General features: G+C 45.1%; 1 pseudogene; it reads left to right on the top strand.

Annotated features, from left to right (window-relative positions):
* LOC139366846 (outer dynein arm-docking complex subunit 2-like) overlaps nt 1-13,046 on the top strand; it is a 75,665-nt pseudogene that overhangs the window by 12,925 nt on the left and 49,694 nt on the right.

Below are 13,046 nucleotides of genomic sequence, written 5' to 3'. Positions count from 1 at the left end.
TGCTCCAATAGACGAGATTTTAAGAAGGAAGTGATGCTGGAGTCGGCGCACTTCACTGGTTGCATGTGTCTCAGTGTGTCTTCTCCACATGGCAGCAGTCACACATTATAAAGAGATGGTTTATATGGCTTTACATTTTTCAGGGCAAGCACAAATATTCCTGATTGTATGGACGATCCCAGTTAATCGATGTGTTCCCTGCTTGGAACCCCACTGTACAATTACAGACAGACAAGTTGGGCGCAGGAGTAAAATTCACAAAAATGATGTATCACATGTTCTTTGATTGATAAATAGATCTAGCAGGGGTTTAAGCTTTTGTAGCTGGACCTTGTGATAAGTGTCACCATTTTGAGGCAGCTGGCTCTGGATAAAAGCTATCTAAAATGGCAACAACAAAAAAGCCCAAAATCCCTGCATCCCTCTTTTCCCTCAATGCATAAACGATGATGATATGTTACGATAAATAACTATTTCCAAAATAGAAAAACGCATAATGATGTCCCCTCTTATTTTATTACATTTTTCGAGGGAAGCAGATGAGAAGAAATCCAAAAGGAGTGCAGCAAATGAGACGTTTGCTGAGACGGAGGAGAGAAGATGCAGAAGAAAAGCAGATTTCTCTGTGTCTTCCTCACCTGGTAGGCAGTCGTCTCATAAAAGGTAAGTCACCTGGTGGGGTTTCCTCCTCACACTTCATAAATGAGGAACCCTTCTAGTCCTACAGAAGAGCAGGCAGCTTACAGGAAAGAGATTGCTGAAGTCACAGAAAAAACGTGGCACAACTCTTTGACCCGTAGTGATAGCTTCTGTGGAAACTGATAATAACTGTTTTTATATAAGCCAATGTATGGGTCTGATGTACGCTTTCCCTGCCTTTCCTCTGGTGCCTGGCAGCGATGTTTCCAGCTGTCCCCATAATTGTGAATGCCAGTGTATACAGGTCTGCTAGTAAAGTTACTGGGTCGACTCTAGCCACTGTTCTGCTGATAGCTTTCCCCCCGCCTTGAACCAGAGAAACTTGGTACACGTACAGAAAGGGACCTTTGGGAACCTACTAGCCTAGCTTACTCCAGGCCTGTAGTCAAACCAGACACATCGGAACAGCGCTTCACTGCTTAATTAAGGCTTAGTTCAGTGTTTATCGTGGCCCATCTGCGTTGCCTGAGAAACGGTCATATCGGCTGATTTCCTCTGATAATGGCCTCCCCTGGAAATGCTATCTGTGTAAATAGGAACCATCTCCCCGCGGCCCCATTTGAACGTGTACCAAATTTCATTGCTCCGCGGTGCACCGTTTTCATGATACAGTTATTTGAGTGGTGCAACTGACTTTAAAAGCCATCTGCATTTCTGTTGGCGTTTATAGTATGAAGGCTACGGTAGAAAAAGAGAGGCCTGCTTTGTTTAGTATGATGACGACTCCAGTTTGCCCATTACTTTAATCCCTCTCTCTATTCCTGGCTGCTGCTGCTTAGATTGTGAGAAAGTTCAAACCTGACAATTCCGATTAACTTTAGATTGTTAATGGTGCTTGTTGTGTAGAATAATCTTGCAGTTATTTTAAATCACAAAAGGAAAACTTCATATTTTGTTATGTATCATATACTGATATAATATTTTAAGTTTAAACCCTTCCTGTGTATGGATATGTACTTGTATAGCTGTTACACAAAACTTGATGTTGATTCTTATCTCCTGCTGTGTCTGTGTTCTTCAGTAAGACCCCAGGAGGAGGCGCCGATGACTTCAGCGAGAGTTCATCTGAGAGTGAGGAGGACAAGGAGCAGCCAGAGCACCGGCCGGAGAGCAACACAGACCTGTCCTCTGAGTAGTGGAAGATCCAGAAACTGGTCATATTCCTCTAGGTACAGTACAATAAAGTCTGTAGAGGCCTGGCCCAGCACTCTGCTTTGGGAATTTCACAGAAAATAAGTTGTTCTGTTCTGTTGAAAACATCTACTATTCTAGCAGGACAGGCAGTTCACAATGGACAGGAAACAATCAAATCCAGGTCCTTTTCCTGTGATCCATACAGCAATTTTGATGCAGACTTGAGTCAATATTCAAACTTCTTGAAATTGTCTAAAAAATTAATCCCTTTAAGGTATGGCTCTGTGTCTGTAGAATTGTGATAGTCACAATGGTCCTAATGTCACCCGAGAGGGAACAATATGCAATCTCCTTAACATAATAATTCCACCTGCCTGCTTTGCGTAAATTTTACGACATAAAGTTGTCGATCAATGTAACAAAATACGTTAGATATAAAAGTATATATAATGTGCTCCTGTTTTAAAGCGCCTGCTTCGTAGTAGGATGTTTATAGAAGTGGTTGGACTGGGTTTGTGGATTCCTGGTTTCTGACACACACTAGGCCTATTTGGGTACACGTTTGAGCCAACACATATGAGAGAAGAGAGCAGAGCTGTCTAAAAACAGCAGCTGGGCACACTGTTTACCCACACCACAGAGCATAAATGAAACGCGGCTCTGAAAGGACTGACAGTGCATATGGTGAATATTAATGTGTCAAAACACAAAAGGAAAAGAGAGAGAGGACCAATGCGCCACTGACCCAGACTGACTGGGAATACCTCTTCCACTGCCTGATTAGAGAGGAATTCTCCCCTCTCTCTCTCTCTTGCTCTGTGATTACCGGTCAGATTATTTGGACTTGTGCTTACATACCGTTTAGGGCATTGACCTGATGTAACTGCAATCATATGATATTATGGTTAGTCATATATTTCAAATCTGGCCCCTATACTTTAATGATAATCATAACCTAATCTCTCCACTTTGAATCTCTATTTACGATATAGTAATTTACTAAATTAACTGAAATTCAAATGTGTTTAATTTTTGGGTACTAATTAAATCGATTTACGCTATAGTAATGAAATATGAATGACATTCTTTTGTATCTCTATGATCTATGACTATTAAATATTAGCAGAAGCTTTGTAAGCTGAGATACAGTATTTGGCTCTGTCCATGTTTTTACATACCGTACTGCAATTGGGCCCCCCTAATACGATCATTCATAGGGCAACTGGTGGTAAATCTTTTAAAGAAAACATTCATGCAAATTCAGTTCCAGGTAGATATTTTTAGCTTAACAAAACATGAGATAATGAAATAAAAAGTCCTTCTTGGGAAAGAGCAGTTACTCTCTTTTCCAAAACAGACTTAAAATGTAAATGATATTAAAGAAGCTGGGCCAATGTCTGATAAGGGAACATTTCAAATTTCATTATACTTTTGAGTGGGGATTGGAGTGAATTCACAGTGAGAGTTTGTGCCTTCAACAAGATGCATTTGTAAACCTGTACTTCCTAGGCAGCATTATATCTGTCTGGGAACCACACAGTGGAGTTATTTATGGGGTTTGTCCAGTAGTCATTTTATAATATCATTACCATCAGAAGCTAAAACTAACCCCGAGCCAAGTTAAATATCTGTTTTATTTTAGAAGTAAGAACAGTTTTTTCCTTCTTCATCTCAGCCGTATAGACAGACATTTGTACTTGAGGAAGATTGAGACTTTCACATAAAGCAACACATGAATGATCTGTGTTGTGTTTGATGGGTTATTTATCCAAGGATATTTACCCAGAGTGCTAATATGTGTGCCTACACTGCATGCGTTTAAATAAGTATGTCTTAATTAAAAGGGGCAATCTGCAATAACAAAGTATACATCCCACCACTGTTGAGAGATGGGGCTGAAAAAATGTAAACATTCTCAAATGAATTGACAGAGCTTATAGATGCAGGACTGACCATCCATGATAGTTTTAACCATGTTTTGAGGCAATACAGTGATTGTTTAGAATTACCTTGTTTATGTACAAAGAAGTAAACCAAGCTTAAATTTGGGGTTCTGATGGGAATAGACAGTTTAACTAAGCTCATGGGGCATTTATAAAGTGTACTCGTTAAGAACCAATGGCTATATATCATGAATGGAAAAGTCCTAAAATGTATGTAACATGTGCCTGTGTATACACATACAGTATGCCATCTAATGAGTTATGATTTTGCTTGATGAAATTATGTTATAATGATGTTAACATGTTGCTTGCCGCAATGACTTAAACGCTATAGATGAGGCTTGTGTGTATGTTAACAGCTTTTTGTGTGGCAAGAAACAAGGCATGTCGGCTTTACAGTATATTTAGAGTGCCCATACGGTCAGCACTCTCTCTTTGTGCAGATTGAATAACACACAGTATAGTTTACACATATGCTACATACCACGTAATTGCCATCAATATGCACTATTGGTAACCACAGGGTATTTGTTTTACAAGCTGAAGCCACTGCTTCATTATCTAGAATTAGATATATATGGCAATTTAACAGTTATACATACAGTATGCTTTCAGCGTAGCTGCTACCAATTACCCTACTTTGTGCTCTGCTGGTGCTGGTGATTGCAAGTGGCTTATGTGAAAAAACTATTTATATGTAGGTGCCAACATTGTTAACAAGTTTATTACTTACCAAACCACACTCAAAGGTTGTGTACTGTGTAAGTGTTTACCTAGAATGTGGTCATTTTTATTGCATGGCTTCAGGTGGCTTCTTAATTTAACTGCCACATAATAACACATTAGATGATCCCTTATTTGTGCCTAATAGATTTGTGCCACATATATTTGTATATATAAGCATGAGGATATGTCCTTAGTTTATATAATCATATAATGATGAGATTGTTTTATGTCCTGAGGTAAAGTAACCCTTTCAATATCAATTGACAATGATGGCGCCAGAGGGGAAGGCTGCCGTCTTATCGGCTCTTAACAAACCATGCTATTTTGTTAGTGTTTTTGCATTGTTCGTAACTTGTTTTATGCATAATGTTGCCGCGACCATCTCTTATGACCGAAAAGAGCTTCTGGACATCAGAACTGTGATTACTCACCTCAGATTAGACAAAGAGTTTTTCTTCAATGAGTTGGAGGGAAGGGATATACTACAGACACCTGACCAGGCCCAGATCCCCGTCATTCACTGGAGGAGGAAACTGAGATTTTGCTGAAAAAGATCAGGGTGCCTTGTGAGGATCAGGTGACGAGTGGCTAATCTGCCTTTGCCTTCTGTCCTGCTAACTAACATTCAATCGCTGGAAAATAAATGGGACAAAATGAAAGCACGTATAACCTACCAACGGGATATTGAAAACTATAATATCTTATGTTTCACCGAGTTGTGGCTGAACGACGACATTAAGAACATACAGCTGGCGGGTTATACACTCTATCGGCAGGATAGAACACCAGCCTCTGGTAAGACTAGGGGCAGGGGCCTATGCATATATGTAAATAACAGCTGGTGCACGATATCTAAGGAAGACTCAAGGTTTTGCTTGCCTGATGTACAGTATCTCATGATAAGCTATAGACCACACTATCTACCTAGAGAGTTTTCATCTGTATTTTTCATAGCTGTCTACAGTACATACCACCATAGACCGATGCTGGCACTAAAACCGCACTCAATGAGCTGTATACTGCCATAAGCAAACAGGAAAATGTTCACCCAGAGGCGGCGCTCCTAGTGGCCGGGGGTGACTTTAATGCAGGGAAACTTAAATCACCTCTTAGGGATCCGATCCTGTTACCGGGATCAAAATCGACAACATCCGGTAGAGTTGGAGCACGCCAAATTCAAATGACAAAATAGTAATATTAAACATTCATGAACATACAAGTGTCCTACTGTCATCCCCTGACCTTAGTATTCTTTGTTTTCTTTATTATTTTGGTTAGATCAGGGTGTGACATGGGTGATATGTGTGTTTTTGTCTTATTCTAGGGTGTTTGTACTGTCTAGGGTTTTTTGTAGATTTATGGGGTTGATTTCATCTAGGTGTTTATGTTGGTCTATGGTTGTCTAGATTGGTTCTCAATTAGAGGCAGGTGTTTATCGTTGTCTCTGATTGGGAACCATATTTAGGCAGCCATCTTCTTTGGGTATTTCGTGGGTTATTGTCTATGTTATGTTGCACGTTAGCACATTGTTTAAATAGTGGTCACGTTCATCTTATTCGTTTTGTTTAAGTGTTCTTCGTGTTCTTCATTAATAAAGAAGAATGTATTCTAACCACGCTGCGCTTTGGTCTGCTCCATACGACGATCGTGACACCTACATCATTTAAAAGCTTAACTTCTTGTTATCTGAGGACAGTGCCCCACATTAAAAATACTTTTTCAAACCAGCACAGGCGTCACAAAAATCACAAGTAGCGATTAAATAAATCACTTATCTTTGAAGATCCTCCTCTGTTTGCAATCCCAAGGGTCCCAGCTACACAATGAATGGTCGTTTTGTTCAATAAAGTCCTTTATATCCAAAAAAGTCTGTTTAGTTGGCGCCTTTGATTTCAGTAATCCACTCGTTCAATATGCATAAAAACAAATCCAAAACGTTACTGGTAACGTTCGTCCAAACAAGTCAAACGATGTTTCTAATTAATCCTCGGGCACTCTAATATCTAAATAAACTATACAATTTAAGACTGAGAATAGTATGTTCAATAGGGAAGATAAATAACGAAGAGCGCGCACCTCATTAACACTGTTATGCACGTGAGTGAGGACCCAAAAGCGGTTTAACAAAAACAGAGTCCTTTAATGTCAAAACACAGGAAAGACATAGATCCTCTTCAGATGTATATAATGGCAAAATAGACAACCCGCAGAGAGGGCGACAAATGAATCATAAAGTCCTTCTGATATTTACAGAAGAGTCCCCCTTCTTAGCAGCAGAGGAGAATAGCTGGGTTAGAGTCCCCTTCTTAGCAGCAGAGGAGAATAGCTGGGTTAGCGGCGACAGACTGCTGGTCTCTCTGGGTAGGCGCGGGTCGTAGAGGACAGAGGTACCTGATCACACGTAGCATCAGATGAACAGGCAGATTCCGACAGGACAGGACAAGGGTGAAGCAAACGAGACGATAGTTTGGTTCTGGCATGAGAAACTCAAACGAGAATCTGACAAAGACAGAAGCAGGAACAGAGAAATAAATAGAGACCTAATCAGAGGGAAAAAGGGAACAGGTGGGAAAAGGGTGAACGAGGTAGTTAGAGAAGATGAGGAACAGCTGGGGGAAGGAGAGGAAGAGAAGGTAACCTAATACGACCAGCAGAGGGAGACGGAGTGAAGAGAAAGAACAGGAACAAGACATAATATGACAATACATGACAAACACGCTCAACAAGACTACTTTTCTAATGAGTGACACCTTGGAAAAACTACAACTATTTGTTCATTTTTCAAGAAACAAGCCTGAAACCCTTTCTAAAGACTGACCTCTAGTGGAAGCCATAGGAGCTGTAATCTGGGTCCTTTTTAATTGTATATCCCATAGGCTAGCATTGAAATGATCTGTGACCTAAAAAAAAAAATCTGAAAGGATTTTCCTCTGGTTTTCACCTGCCATATCAGTTATGTAATACTCACAGACATTAGTTTAACAGTTGTAGAAACTTCAGAGTGTTTCTATCCAATGCTACCAATTATATGCATATCCTAGCTTCTGGGCCTGAGTAACATGCAGTTTACTTTGGGCACGTCAGTCATCCGAACTTCAGAACACTGCCCCCTAGCCCTAAGAGGTTTAAATCAGTTTTACCAATTTCTATCAGCATGTTAAATGTGCAACCGGAGGGAACATTTTTTGAGACCAACTTTACTCCACACACAGCGCTCAAGCTCTCAAAGTACACAGCTCACACAGAGTACAAAGCCCTCCCTCGCCCTCCATTTGGCAAATCTGACCATAATTCTATCCTACTGATTCCTGCTTACAAGCTAAAATTAAAGCAAGAAGCACCAATGACTTAATCTATAAAAAAGTGGTCAGATGAAGCAGATGTTAAACTACAGGACTGTTTTGTTAACACAGCCTGGAATATGTTCCGGGATTCTTCCGATGGCACTGAGGAGTACACCACATCAGTCACTGGCTTTATCAATAAGTGCATTGAGGACGTCGTCCCCACAGTGACTGTATGTACATACCCCAACTAGAAGCCATGGATTACAGGCAACATTCGCTCTGAGCTAAAGGGTAGAGCTACCGCTTTCAAGGAGCAGGACTCTAACCCGGAAGCTTATAAGAAATCCCACTATGCCCTCCGTATTACACCAGCTCCAATGCTTGTCGGGTGGGGCAGGGCTTGCAAACTATTACAAACTACAAAGGGAACCACAGCCGAGAGCTGCCCAGTGACACAAGCCTTCCAGACGAGCTAAGTAACTTCTATGCTCGCTTCGAGGCAAGTAACACTGAAACATGCATGAGAGCATCAGCTGTTCTAGACAAATGCGTGGTCACACTCTCCGCAGCTGTTGTGAGTAAGACATTTAAACAGGTTAACATTCACAAGGCCGCATGGCCAGACTAATTACCAGGATGTGTACTCCGAGCATGCGCTAACCAACTGGCAAGTGTCTTCACTGACATTTTCAACCTCTCCCTGTCTGAGTCTGTAATACCAACATGTTTCAAGCAGACCACCATAGTCCCTGTGCCCAAGAACACTAAGGTAACCTGCCTAAATGACTACCGACCCGTGGCACTCACGTCTGTAGCCATGAAATTCTCTGAAAGGCTGATCATGGCTCACATCAACACCATTATCCCAGAAACTTAGTCCCACTCCAAATTGCATACCGCACCAACAGATCCACAGATGATGCAATCTCTATTGCACTCCACACTGCCATTTCACACCTGGACAAAAGGAACACCTATGTGACAATTCTATTCATTGACTACAGCTCAGCGTTCAACACAATATTGCCTCCAAAGCTCATCATTAAGCTAAGGACCCTGGGATTAATACCTCCCTCTGCAACTGGATCCTGGACTTCCTGACGGCCTGCCCCAGGTGGTAAGGGTAGGTAACAACCATACCCTTACTTAGTTCACTTATGACTGCATGGCCATGCACAACTCCAACACCATCATTAAGTTTGCTGATGATCACTGACAACGATGAGACAGCCTATAGGGAGGAGGTCAGAGACCTGACCATGTGGTACAAGGACAACAACCTCTCCCTCAATGTGACAAAGGAGATGATTGTGGACTACAGGAAAAGGAGGACCGAGCACACCCCCATTCTCATCATTGGGGCGTAGTAGAGCAGGTGGAGGGCTTCAAGTTCCTTGGCGTCCACATCACCAACAAACTAACATGGTCCAAGCACACCAAGACAGTCGTGAAGAGGGCAGGACAAAACCTATTCCCCCTCAGTAGATTGAAAATATTTGTCATGGGTCCTCAGATCCTCAAAAGGCTTTACAGCTGCACCATCGAGAGCATCCTGACGGGTTGCATCACTGCCTGGTATGGCAACTGCTCAGCCTCCAACCACAAGGCACTAAAGAGGGTTATGCAAACGGCCCAGTACATCACCGGGCCAAGCTTCCTGCCATCCAGGACCTCTATACCAGGCGGTGTTAGAGGAAGGCCCTAAAAATTATCAAAGACTCCAGCCACCCTAGTCATATGCTGTTCTCTCTGCTACCGCATGGCAAGCGGTACTGGAGCACCAAGTCTAGGGCCATGAGGCTTCTGAACATCTTTTTAACCTCAAGCCATAAGACTCCTGAACAGCTAATCAGGCTACCCAGAATAATGCATTGCCCCCTATTTTACGCTGCTGCTACTCTGTTTATTATCTATACATAGTCACTTTTACTCTACCTACATGTACATATTACGTCAATTACCTCAACACCGGTTCCCCCGCACATTGACTCTGTACCGGTACCCCCTCTATATAGCCCAGCTATTCTTATTTACTACAGCTCTTTAATTATTTGATATTCTTATCTCTGTTTTTTTTTTTGGGGGGGGGGGGTTATTTTCCTAACTGCATTGTTGGTTAAGGGCTTGTAAGTAAGCATTTCACTGTAAGCATTTCCTGCTGTATTCGGCTCATGTGACAAATACAATTTGATTTGACTTGATAGATGAGGTGTACATCCTTTTTTATAATTTAAACAATATATTAATTTCCAAGTAAAATGTAAGATGGTGATGTAAGTAGGCATCATAATAGAATCACCCGGGTATTGAGCGGGGTCCCACGTCCATCCACGATGGCACTTTGTGTATGTAACGGTTTTCTTGATGAGAAGGAGAGTCGGACCAAAATGCGGCGTGTAGATTGCGATCCATGTTTATTGTGACTATAGCAACACGAATCTAAATACAAACAGTGCAAAATAATAAACGTAATGAAAACCGAAACAGCCTAAACTGGTGCAAACTAACACTAAGGACAATCACCCACCAACACACAGTGAAACCCAGGCTACCTAAATATGGTTCCCAATCAGAGACAATGACTAACACCTGCCTCTGATTGAGAACCATATCAGGCCAGACATAGAAATAGACAAACAAGACATCCAACATAGAATGCCCACCCAGTTCACGTCCTGACCAACACTAAAACAAGGAAAACACACACGAACGATGGTCAGAACGTGACAGTACCCCCCCTCCAAGGTGCGGACTCCGGACGCACAACTTAAACCTATGGGGGAGGGTGTGGGTGGGCATCTGTCCGCGGTGGCGGCTCTGGCGCTGGACGTGGACCCCACTCCATAACAGTTTTAGTCCACCTCCTTAGCGTCCCTAGATAGGTTACCCTCCTTAAAGACCGCTCGGGACAGAGGGGCAGCTCGGGACAGAGGTAGCTCGGGACTGATGGGTAGCTCAGCACTGAGAGGAAGCTCAGCACTGAGAGGAAGCTCAGCACTGAGAGGAAGCTCAGGCAGGTGGTTGGATCCGGCAGATCCTGGCTGGCTGGCGGTTCTGGAAGATCCTGGCTGACTGGCGGATCCGGAAGAGTCTGGCTGACTGGCGGATCCGGAAGAGTCTGGTCGACTGGCGGATCTGGAAGAGTCTGGTCGACTGGCAGATCTGGAAGAGTCTGGTCGACTGGCAGATCTGGAAGAGTCTGGTCGACTGGCAGATCTGGAAGAGTCTGGTCGACTGGCAGATCTGGAAGAGTCTGGTCGACTGGCAGATCTGGAAGATTCTGGTCGACTGGCAGATCTGGAAGAGTCTGGTCGACTGGCAGATCTGGAAGAGTCTGGTCGACTGGCAGATCTGGAAGAGTCTGGTCGACTGGCAGATCTGGAAGAGTCTGGTCGACTGGCAGATCTGGAAGAGTCTGGTCGACTGGCAGATCTGGAAGAGTCTGGTCGACTGGCAGATCTGGAAGAGTCTGGTCGACTGGCAGATCTGGAAGAGTCTGGTCGACTGGCTGCTCTGGCTGCTCCATGCTGACTGGCTGCTCCATGATGACTGGCAGCTCTGGCTGCTCCATGCTGACTGGCTGCTCCATGCTGACTGGCAGCTCTGGCTGCTCCATGCTGACTGGCAGCTCTGGCTGCTCCATGCTGACTGGCAGCTCTGGCTGCTCCATGCTGACTGGCTGCTCCATGCTGACTGGCTGCTCTGGCTGCTCCATGCTGACTGGCTGCTCCATGCTGACTGGCGGCCCTGGCTGCTCCATGCTGACTGGCGGCCCTGGCTGCTCCATGCTGACTGGCGGCCCTGGCTGCTCCATGCTGACTGGCGGCCCTGGCTGCTCCATGCTAACTGGCAGCTCTGGCGGCTCCTTGCAGACTGGCAGCTCTGGCGGCTCCTTGCAGACTGGCAGCTTTGGCGGCATCCTGCAGAAAGGCAGCTCTGGCGGCTCCTTGCAGACTGGCAGCTCCTTGCAGACTGGCAGCTCTATGCAGACTGGCAGCTCCTTGCAGACTGGCAGCTCCTTGCAGACTGGCAGCTCCTTGCAGACTGGCAGCTCTATGCAGACTGGCAGCTCCATGCAGACTGGCAGCTCCTTGCAAACTGGCAGCTCTATGCAGACTGGCAGTTCTGAACAGGCGGGAGACTCCGGCAGCGCTGTAGAGAAGGAAGGCTCTAACAGCGCTAAACAGGCGGGAGACTCCGACAGCGCTGGAGAGGAGGAGGGCTCCGACAGCGCTGGACAGGCGAGGCGCACTGTAGGCCTGATGCGTGGTGCTGGCACTGGTGGTACTGGGCCGAGGACACGCACAGGAAGCCTGGTGCGGGGAGCTGCTACCGGAGGGCTGGGGTGTGGAGGTGGTACTGGAAAAACCGGACCGTGCAGGCGCACTGGAGCTCTTGAGCACCGAGCCTGCCCAACCTTACCTGGTTGAATGCTCACGGTCGCCCTGCCAGTGCGGCGAGGTGGAATAGCCCGCACTGGGCTATGCAGGCGAACCGGAGACACCGAGCGCAAGGCTGGTGCCATGTAAGCCGGCCCAAGGAGACGCACTGGGGACCAGCGACGTAGAGCCGGCTTCATGGCATTAGGCTCGACGCTCAATCTAGCCCGGCCGACACGCGGAGCTGGAATATACCGCACCGGGCTATGCACCCGCACTGGAGACACCGTGCGCACCACTGCATAACACGGTGCCTGTCCGGTCTCTCTAGCCCCCCGGTAAGCACAGGGAGTCTGCCCAGGTTTCCTACCTGGCGTAGCCATACTCCCTGTTAGCCCCCCCCCAAGAAATTTTTGGGGCTGCCTCTCGGGCTTCCTTGCCAGCCGTGTTCCCTCATATCGCCGGCTCCTCTCTCCGGCTGCCTCAGCTCTCCTAAGTGCCTCCACCTGTTCCCATGGGAGGCGATCTCTTCCAGCCAGTATCTCCTCCCAAGTGTAACAGCCCTTGCCATCCAAAACGTCCTCCCATGTCCATTCCTCCTTACGCTGCTGTTGCTGCCTGTTGACACGCTGCTTGGTCCGTTGGTGGTGGGTGATTCTGTAACGGTTTTCTTGATGAGAAGGAGAGTCGGACCAAAATGCGGCGTGTAGATTGCGATCCATGTTTATTGTGACTATAGCAACACGAATCTAAATACAAACAGTGCAAAATAATAAACGTAATGAAAACCGAAACAGCCTAAACTGGTGCAAACTAACACTAAGGACAATCACCCACCAACACACAGTGAAACCCAGGCTACCTAAATATGGTTCCCA

This window comes from Oncorhynchus clarkii, chromosome 15 (genome assembly GCF_045791955.1).
Source record: "Oncorhynchus clarkii lewisi isolate Uvic-CL-2024 chromosome 15, UVic_Ocla_1.0, whole genome shotgun sequence".
NCBI classification, from domain to species: domain Eukaryota; kingdom Metazoa; phylum Chordata; class Actinopteri; order Salmoniformes; family Salmonidae; genus Oncorhynchus; species Oncorhynchus clarkii.
Note: the sequence above shows the minus strand (reverse complement) of the source record. Positions and strands in the feature narration are given on the sequence as shown.